Below are 10,564 nucleotides of genomic sequence, written 5' to 3'. Positions count from 1 at the left end.
AAGTGATTGCGAAGACCATGGCCTGTATCAGACGCACCTTAGTCTCCAGAGAGACACCATTGCTCTTACGTACTTTGGAGAGGTCCCTAACAGCAGACTTTCCCATGGCAATGCGCCTTAGTATTTCTAAATCCAATGATTTATTCCTTGTAAATACTGTTTTTTAAAATAATACAAATGGTGACTTTATACAGGGATCTCACCAAATGGACTGCAAAGGATCAGACTGACTACATCTGTGGCAGGAATCATTGGAAACTCAGTGTCGGCAGCCAAAACCATACCAACAATTACTTATGTGCAGATTAAAACAAGTCCATGAGAATCAAAATGTAATTTTGAGTTTCTAGCCCACCTATTACTCACAACATTGTATTTCATGATAGAACCTGAAATGCACTTATTTTGCTATGAATTCAACATCGTTCTTCTTCTGTTTTTCATTGCCAGCATAGTATGCCATCTGATTCAAAGTTACCAAACTTAGTCCATCTCATCTCACTAATGCCTAATAAGTCGACGTTCCATTTCATTTTTTACAATTTACAGTTTTCCACCATTCAAGCTATGTACATTTCATGTTCTATTCTGAAATACAATCTTATGACTGATAGGATATTCTCCATGTGCAATCAAGGAAGATTCATTAATATGACTATTATTCAAACATACACTCCTACACCAAGAGCCAAAGAGAAAGAGATTGATAATTTTACCAAATCTCACAGTCCAAAATTGTCTGATAATGATAATTAGTGACTTTTGCATTCGCAAAAGTTGGAAACCTTGAAGAAGGAATAATAGTTGGAAAATAAGGGCTTGGTAAAAATAAGGCTGGAAATAGGATGATCACATTCTATATTTTCAGTTAATTTATTCATTGCAAATACCTTTTTTAAAAGACACAAATTCAATTTCACACATGGATTTTACCTGATGGGCTGCATAGGAATCAAATTGACTATATCTGTGGAAGAAATAATTGGAAAATCTCAATATCAGTGGTTGAAACGAGACCAGGGGCAGACTGTGGGTCAGGCTATCAATTACTCTTTTGCAAGTTCAAGTTGAGGCAAAGAAAAAAAGATAAGTCCACAAGATCCAAGATAGGATCTTGAATCTATCTCATCTGGATTTCAAGATTATCTTAGGAAGGGGTTTGAGGCAATGAACACCAATGACCAAATACTGAATGATATCATCTACAAAGTAAGCAAAGGTCATTATAAACACAGGGGAGAAAGAACAAACCAAAATGTATGTCCGAAGAGACTTTAAAAATTCACATTAACAAAACAGATGGTGAAAAGACAACTTTGATTATGAAGATCTAATTATGATAATAACTAAAATAATTTATACAACAATTAAAAAATTGCACTAGAGCATTAAAAATCCAAGAAAACGGAAAACATGCTGAAGTAAAACAGCTGAACAGAAGATTTCAAAGGGCATCTAGAAAGTGCAAAGAAAAGTATTATGATGGAATGCGCAAAGAGCTGGAATTGAAGAGTAAAAGAGGAAGAACTCAGAACTTGCTCTATATTTCTCAAGCTGAGAGAACATAAAAACAAATTTAAATTTCAAGTTTCAATATTTAAAGACATTATAGGCAATAAATCAAATGACCCAGAAAGAATCAAAAGAAGATGAACAGAATACATAGAATTACTGTACCAAAAAGAACTAATAGACACGGAAAAAATTCGGGAAGTACCATATGAGCCAATGGTGATGAAGGAGGAAGTGGAAGCTGCTTTGAAGATATTAGCAAAAAATAAGGTCCCAGGAATTGATGAGATACCAACTGACTTGTTTCAATTAACTGATACAGCCACGGATGCACTCTCCACTCTATGTAAGGAAATTTGGAGGACCGTTATCTGGCCAACAGTTTGGAAGAGCTCCATATTTGTTCCAATTCCCAAGAAAGGTGATCCAACTGAATGTGGAAACTACTGAACAATATCATTAGTATCACATGCAAGCAAAATACTGCTGAAGAGCATTCCAAAACAGCTAGAACAGTAAGTAAATAGGGAATTGCCAGAAGTTCAAGCAGGATTTTGGAGAGGCCGTTGCACCAGGGAGATCATTGCTGATGTCAGATGGATACTGGAAGAGAATAAAAAAAAACCCAGCAGAATGTCTATTTGTGCTTTATTGACTATGTATGCAAAGGCGTTTGACTGTGTGGATCATGCCAAGTTGTGGTTGACATTGAGAAGAATGGAAGTCCCAGAGCACTTGATTGTGCTCATATAAAACCTATACCTGGATCAGGAGTCTGTTGTGCAAACAGAATAAGGGAACACTGCAAGGTTTAGAATTAGGAAGGGGATGCCTCAGGGTTGTATTCTCTCTGTGAATCTATTTAATCTGTATGTTGAGAAAATTATTTAAGAAACTGGATTCTATGAAGAGAATTGTGAAATCAGGATCAGAGCGAGACTCATCAGAATCTATGTTATGCATAAGTGCTACAAGTGAGGAGGACTTGAGCATTTGTTGCAGAGGGTCAAACAATTCAGCTTTCAATATGAATTGCATCTCAACATCACTGGACCGATAGACAACATAATAATGGATGGAGAAGAGATTGAAACTGCCACCAACTTCCTCTTGCTTGAATACACAATTAACACTGTTGGTACCAATTGTCAGGAAATCAGGAGACATATTACATTGGGAAAGTTTGCAGTTAGGGACCTCTCCAAATTATTGAGGAGTAATGATGTCAGTTTGAGGACTAATGTGCATCTGATTCAGGCCCTGGTCTTTCTGATCACTTGCTATGCATCTGAGAGTTAGACAACGAATAAGGATGACAGAAGGAGAATTGATAGCTTTGATCTGTGGTGTTGGAAAAGAGCACTAGCCATGTTATGAACTGCCAAAAGAACAAACAAATATGTCTTGGATGGGGTGTAGCAAGACTGCTCTTTGGAGGCCAGAATGATGAGGCTTCACCTCACATACTTTGGGCATTTTGCTTGCAGGAACTATTCCTTGGAGAGTGACATGATGCTTGGAAGCATGGATAATCAATGAATAAGAGATAGACCATCGACTGGGTGGATTGACACAGTGATCGCTGCAATGGATGCAAATGTGTCAGATAGTGTGAAGATGGCAGAGGATAGGACAGGGTTCAGATCTATTGTTCATAGGGTCACTGTTAGTCATACTTAACTAGCAGCACCTAATTAAACAACAACATCCCATCTAAATTTAAAAATCATCTTAAGAGTACTTTTGAAATATTGAACACCAATGATCAAACACCAAAGGAGTTGTGAGATGACATCAAGGATATCATTCATGAGAGAGCAAAATGTCACTACAAAGAAAGAGAAGGGAAAAGCCCACCAAAATTAATGCCAGAAAAGGCCCTCAAAATTGCACTAGAGCATCAAGAAGCCAAAATAAATTATGAGCTGTTGAAGTAAATGAGCTGAAAAGGTTTCAAAGGGCAGCTCAAAAAGAAAAAGCAAACTATTAGAATATGCAGTGACCTAGAATTGGAGAAAATTGGGAAAGAACTTGCTTTAATTTCTCATGCTGAAGGAACTGAAAAACAAATTCAAGTCTCAAGTTGCAAGACGTAAGGAAGCTATAAGCAAAGTCGTGAATGATTCAGAAGGCATCAAAAGAAATTGGAGGGAAGACACAGAAACACTGTACCAAAAAAAACTAGCGTCACTGAAATATTTCAGGAAATACCATATTATCAAGAGACAAATTGCATTGGGAAAGTCAGCTGTGAGGGACCTCTCAAGAGTACTGAAGAGCAACGACATCAGGCTGGAGACTAAAGTGCGCCTGATCGGGCTATGGTCTTCACAATTAAGTGCTAAGCATCAGAGGTATACCATGAACTGTTAGGAGAACAAACAGGTTTGTCCTGGAGAGGGTGAAGCCAGAATTCTCCTTTGAGTCAAGGATTCTGAAACTTTGTCTGATATACTTTGGGCATGTTGCAAGAAGGAACTCGTCCTTGGAGAGGGACATCATATTTGGGAGAGTGGAGGGATGGCACAGGAGAGGAAAACCCTCGATGAGATAGATCGATTCTGTGATTGGGGTGGGGGGAATGAGTGTGTCAAGGATGGTGAGGTTGACACAGGATAGAGCAGTGTTTAGGGTTCTGGTACATAGGGTCGCTATGAGTCCCAAGTGACTCTACGGCACATAACAACAACAACCATATTACCAAGAGCCAATGGTAAGGAAGAAAGAAATTCAAGCTGCAAAACTAAGAAAGGTGAGTGTCAGGGTTGTTTCCTTTCTCCATACCTATTCAATCTGTATGCTGAGAAATTTGTATGAGAGGCTGGACTTTATATTGAGAATATGGCATCAGGATTGGAGGAAGACTCCTCAGCCACCTTCAGTTTTCAGATGACACACATTGCTTGCTGAAAGTGAGGAGAGCTTGAAGCTCTTACTGCAGAAAATCAAACACGTTAGCCTCCAATATTAATTGCATCTCAACACCAAGGAAACAAAATTTCTCACAACTGGACATAGAAACTGTTGAAGACTTCATACTCTTGGTACCAGCGTAAGATCAGGAAATGTATTGTACTGGGGAAATCTGCATGCCGGGACCTCTCCAAATTATTGAGGAGCAAAGACGTTAACTTGAGGAATAAGGTGTGGCTGATTCATTCCATGGGATTTTTTTCTTCAATCACTTGCTATGCTTCTAACAGCTAGAGAGTGAATAAGGATGACAGCAGAAGAATTGATGCCTTTTAACTGTGGTGTTGAAGAAGAGTACTGAATATCTCATGAACTGCAAAAAGAACAAATGCACATATCATGCATGGAGAAGATGTAGCCAGAGTGTTTCTCAGAGGCAAAGATGACAATGCTTTGTCTCTCATACTTTGAGTATGTTTCTAGGAGAGGCTATTTCTTGGAGGAGGACAATATGCTTGGAAATGTAGAGGGACAGTAAAGGAGAGAAAGACCCTCAATGTGGTATACGGATGGACTGCAGGAATTGACGTGAGTGTGTCAGAGATTGTGAAGGTGGCACAAGATATAACAGGGTTCATAGGGTCACTATGAGTTATACTTGACTCGACAGCACTTAACAATGACTGCAACACCACAAAGGCTGGAGGGTTGGTAATAATGAATTCTCTATGTAACAACTTTCTATGGGCTATAAAATAGGCAGATTGTTTATGGAGTAGACTACTGAAGATAAAAAAGTAATTCCATCTGTGACTTTGGTAGTTCTAAACATGATATTAATGATGGGAAAAAATACAGCAGACTAAGTCTGCTCAACATTGGCTCTTGTTCATATGGTACTTCCTGAAATTTTTCAGTGTCAATCAATTCTTTCTGGTACACTGACTCTGTGTATTCCCTCCATCTTCTTTTGATGCTTTCTGAGTCTTTCAACATTGCAATACAAAGCCTAAATTTGTTGTTCAGTTCTTTTTGCTTGAGAAATGCAGAGTGATTCTTCCCTTTTTGTTTTCTAATTCCAGCTCTCTGCACATCCCATTATGATACTTTGTTTTGTCCTCCCAAGCTGCCCTTCAAAACAATCTGTTCAGCTCTTTTACTTTGACATGTTTTCCTTTAGATTTGGCTTCCCAATGTTTCAATGCAATCTTTAGAGTCTCTTCTGACACCCATTTCATTTTTTTCTTTCTCCTCTGTTTTTGTAATGACCTTTTTCTTTCTTCATGAAAGGATGATGTCCTTGATATCATCCACAACTTATTTGGTCTTCTATTGCTCGTGTTCAATGCCTCAAACTTATTCTTAAGATGATCATGAAATTCCAGTGGAATTGATTCAAGATCATATCTTGCTTCCCGTGGAATTATTTTCATTTTCTTCAGCCTCAATTTGAACTTTCATGAACTTGCATATGAGTAATTGATGATCTGACCCACAGTCTACCCCTGGCCTAGTTCCAATACCATATGAACAGACTTCATTGAAGGTATTGGCAGAAAATAAAGCCCCAGGAATCGATAGGATACCAACTGACTTGTTTCAATTAAAAGATGCAGCCTTGGATGCACTCACCAGTCTATGCTAGGAAATTTGGAGGGTAGTTATCTGGCCAATGGATTGGAAGAAGTCTATATTTGTTCCTATTCCCAAGATTGATCTAACTAAATGTGGAAATTATCGAACAATATCATTGATATCACATGCTAGCAAAATACTGCTGAAGATCATTAAAAAATGGCTGCAACAGTATATAGATAGGGAATTACCAGAAATTCAAGCGGGACTTAGAAGTGGCACCAGGGGTATCATTGCTGATTTCAGATGGATCCTGGCTGAAAGTAAGGAATACCAGAAGAATGTCTATTTGTGCTTTATTGACTATGCAAAGGCATTTGACTGAGTGGATTATGACAAGTTGTGGCTGATATTGAGAAGAATGGGAATCCCAAGGCACTTGACTGTACTCATGAGGAATCTATACCTGGACCAAGAGGCTGTTATGCGAATGGAGCATGGAAGCACTGCATGGCTGCATGGTCTGGAATTGAAAAGGGAGTGCATCAGGGATGTATTCTGTCTCCATACCTGTTCAATATCATCCAGGAAGAATGAAAAGGGTCATTACAAAGGCAGAGGAGGAAGAAAAGACCAAAATGGTTGTCAGAAGACACTCTGAATATTGCACTAGAGCACAGAGAAGCAAAAGCAGAGGGAAGAAATTAAGATATTAAAGAGATAAACAGAAGATTTCAAAGGGCAACACTGAAGACGAAGTAAAGTATTATAATGAAATGTGAAAAGACCTGGAGTCAGAAAATCAAAGGGACCAAATTAGTTCACTTCAATCTGTATGCTGAGCAAATTATCCAACAAGCTGAACTCTATGAGGAGGAATGTGGGATCAGGATTCGAGAGAAACTCATCAATAACTTGTGTTATGCAGATGACACAACCTTGCTTGCTGAACATGAGGAGGATTTGAAGCACTTGTTGCAGGAGATCAAGGAATACAACCTTCGTTATGGATTGTGTCTCAATATCAAAAAAACAAATATTCTTACCACTAGACCAATAGGAAGTGTCATGATGGATGGAGAGGATATTAAAACCATCAACAGTTTCATTTTGCTTGAACCCGCAATTAACGCTCTTGGTATAAGGTATCATGAAATAAGGAGACACATTGAAATGGGAAAATCTACAGTTAGGGACCTTTCCAAATTATTGCAGAGTAGTGATGTGAGTTGGAGGACTAAGGTGTGTCTGATTCAGGTCATTACTAGCTATGCATTCGAGACCTGGACAATGAATAAGGATGATGGAAAAAGAATTGATGCCTTTGAACTAAGGTGTTAGATAAGAGCACTGAACATTCTATGGATGGCCAAGAAGATGAATAGATATGTCTTGGAGAAGGTGCAAACAGAGTGTTCTTTGGAGGCGAGAATGAGGCTTCGCCTCACATACTTCGGACATATTGCTAGGAAGTGCTATCCTTTGGAAAGGGACATGATGTTGGGACAGGTGGAGGGTTGGTGAAGGAGAGGAAGACTGTTAACCAGAAGAACTGACTTGGTGACTGTTGCAATGGGCTCTTGTATGTCAGGAAGTGTGAGGATAGCACAAGGACAGTACTGGTTTCAGATCTTTTGTTCATAGTGTCATTATGAGTCGTACTTGACTCGATGGCACCTAACAATAACAACAAAAGTCTGATGCTTAGTAATAGACCTTACATGTACCTTTTTCTCTATGCCAATCTCAAAAGAGTCAGCCACAGTTTGCTGTCACATTAGAAGGATCTCTGCTTACCTTTACAGTGTTACCAGTTCATTAAAATTTCACTGGTCAGTTGTCGTAGCCTGATTAGAAGAGACTTGGCTTGGTTCAGATGTCCAATGTAATTATACATTATACTGGGAATGTTAACATCAAATACTGAAAGACAGGATAGGGATGATCTGAACACAGATGTTGCCCACATTACCAGAACAGGCTGGTTAATAAACAGAACAGGTAAATAAACCCAGCCAAAATTCACAGACCTGCCCAAATAGTTAACATTCTTGGGAATAGCCTGGGCAGGATCCACCCGGAACATGCCACAGGCAACTACCTACTCCAAAGACTAAGAAAGAGGCCCAAGGTTTGGTTTGTCTCTTTTGAAAATCCACAGGGAATTCTTGTGGCCTAGTGGTAAGAAGCTATGTTGCAATCTCAAAGGCACACAGCTCAAATCCACAAGCTTCTCTGTGGGGAAAAGATGGGCAATATCCTGTGCAATTAATTGTCTCTGAAAACCCACCGGAGAGTCAGCTACAAGTCAGTTCTGACTCAACAGCACAAAACAATAACATATTCTACTTTTGGGAATATTGTTAGCTTTCTTCCATAAAGTCACTTGTAATAAAACTGCATTTGAATCAGGGCCTGAGAAACAGCATACTATGTACAAATTGCAAAAAGAAGTCTCACTGGCTTTGCCTCTAGGTTCTTATTATCCACATTCAGACGTGCTTATGTAGATTGGATTTTATAGTAAAAATCTAAAAATACTGCCCTGTGGCAGCTACTGGGACTCTGTACTAGAAAATTTCCTGAAGCTGCTGCACAATGTACATCATTTGAAAGACAATTACTCATTTGCTATTGGCATTGAGACTGCTTCAGAGACAGAAGGACATAAAATAATTGAGACCTGAAATAGCTATCATGTGTTGGGTAGCATCAGAGAAACACTCTAATAATGAAGTTGGTGCCCAAAATAGTTCCATGATAAAAAGGAAATTATTCATAAAGGACCAAGCCTCTGCAGAATGCAGGGAAGCACCCACTCTGTTGGTATCAATGAACAAGAATCTCCATTTCCCATTGGTCCTAACCTGGAACTCCCAGAGAGGTTGACAGAGCCCATTTCCACATCAACAGTGCCTTATGAACTATTTCCTGCTGATCAACAGAAGTCTACTTGGTTCACAGGAGACTTGGTTCCAGCGTACATGGGCAATATTTGATGAAGAAAGCTGCTGTATTAAGACCAGTAGAGAGAAAGACTCTGACTGAGGAAGATAAAAACAAGTCAACTAAATAGGCTGAATTCTTCTTAGCTGTGACAGAAGAATTGGGCTAGTGAGAGCACATATGTTTGGATTTTTACAGATTCATGGGCAGTGGCTAATGGTATGGCTATGTGGTTAGACAAATGGGCAATGGAAAACTGAATTATTAAGAAGATGCTTGTGTGGTGCGTAGACCTATGGAAAACAATCTGGGAATTTAGAAGATACATTAGAGGTGGACATGTTCGTGCGCATCAGAAGAACTGCCTGCCTGGATTGGAAGGTGACTGGAATTAGTAGGTGGACATGCTGGTATGTTCCATTGAGGTAGCCAACTGAGTCTGTGACATTAGTGAACATGGGGGTGCAGCAGCAATGCAGAGATGGGCTGAAAGTTGACAAATTTTGTACCCTTTGAGGTACAAAATACAAATAAAGACTTCTCCATCTGCCAACAAGAGAAACAGATGTTGTCTATGGAGTAGATTCTTGCAAAGAAGGCTCTGCACATAGCTAGCAAGTCTATTATTCTATTCTACTGAACCAATGGAATCAGTATCACCAGGTGGCAACAAATGGGTTTCCAAGGAAGATTCTTACCTTGGCTGGGCTTCGAATATCCTGTATCAGAAGCAAATGTAAAAATATCAATAAAAAATTGGAACAAAAGATACTGTATAGTTTGGGCCACTAAGGAGCACTACAGCCCACAGAGTGCAACAACCAATAGGCCAGGAAATATATTATTAAATTGACACACCATATAGCATACCACCCTTAGAGTAATGCCTTGAAAGGGAATTAGAATGGGCAACTGAAGTATATGCTATCTAAAACAAGGATGGAAGAGAGATAAGGACATGAAGAGTGGTGGGTATTGAATGTTTCTTCAACAAAATGTTGTAACTCTGTCTTTAGGCAACATTCCTTTTTCCTACTAAAGGTATGATTGTTAATGACTGTTTTGCATTTGTCAAATGATTGTAAGGGGAAAGTTAATCCTTTAAGCATGAAAGGACCAAACGACTTGAAGGGCCAATTGCATGAATAATTTCTTCTAAAATGATTACTACAAAACTAGTTCTTACAAGACTAATAATATTCCAAATGTTTAAACTGTACCACTTCCATCATCTCTGACATTAATTATTCTTTATACCTTAATTCTTTCCACTTGGTGACCATGCCTTGGTTCCTGAAATTCACTAGAATGTCTCACAGAAACTAAAAAATGGTTTTAGAAATAGCTCACAAGATTGTGGATTATGTAGGCTTATGCATGTGACCACAGAGACTGGCAAATAACAGGCTATAGGCTAAGGATGGAAGTTAGATGCAGCACCCCAAGCAAACAAGCATTAAGCTTCTTTTATATACTATGTTAATTCTTTGGCCTAATTGTTTCAGTATCTCAGGGCTATAAATCATGCCCCCACCCCCCTGGGAGAATAAGGGTAATCATTTGAATGGTACCTTGTAGGAGGATGAGGTTTATATCCCATTCTAATCCTGTCTCTTTA

The sequence above is a fragment of the Elephantulus edwardii genome, unplaced genomic scaffold (assembly GCF_000299155.1).
Source record: "Elephantulus edwardii isolate Elephantulus edwardi_28Jun2011 unplaced genomic scaffold, EleEdw1.0 scaffold00457, whole genome shotgun sequence".
Lineage (NCBI taxonomy): Eukaryota > Metazoa > Chordata > Mammalia > Macroscelidea > Macroscelididae > Elephantulus > Elephantulus edwardii.
This window is presented reverse-complemented; position numbering follows the sequence as displayed.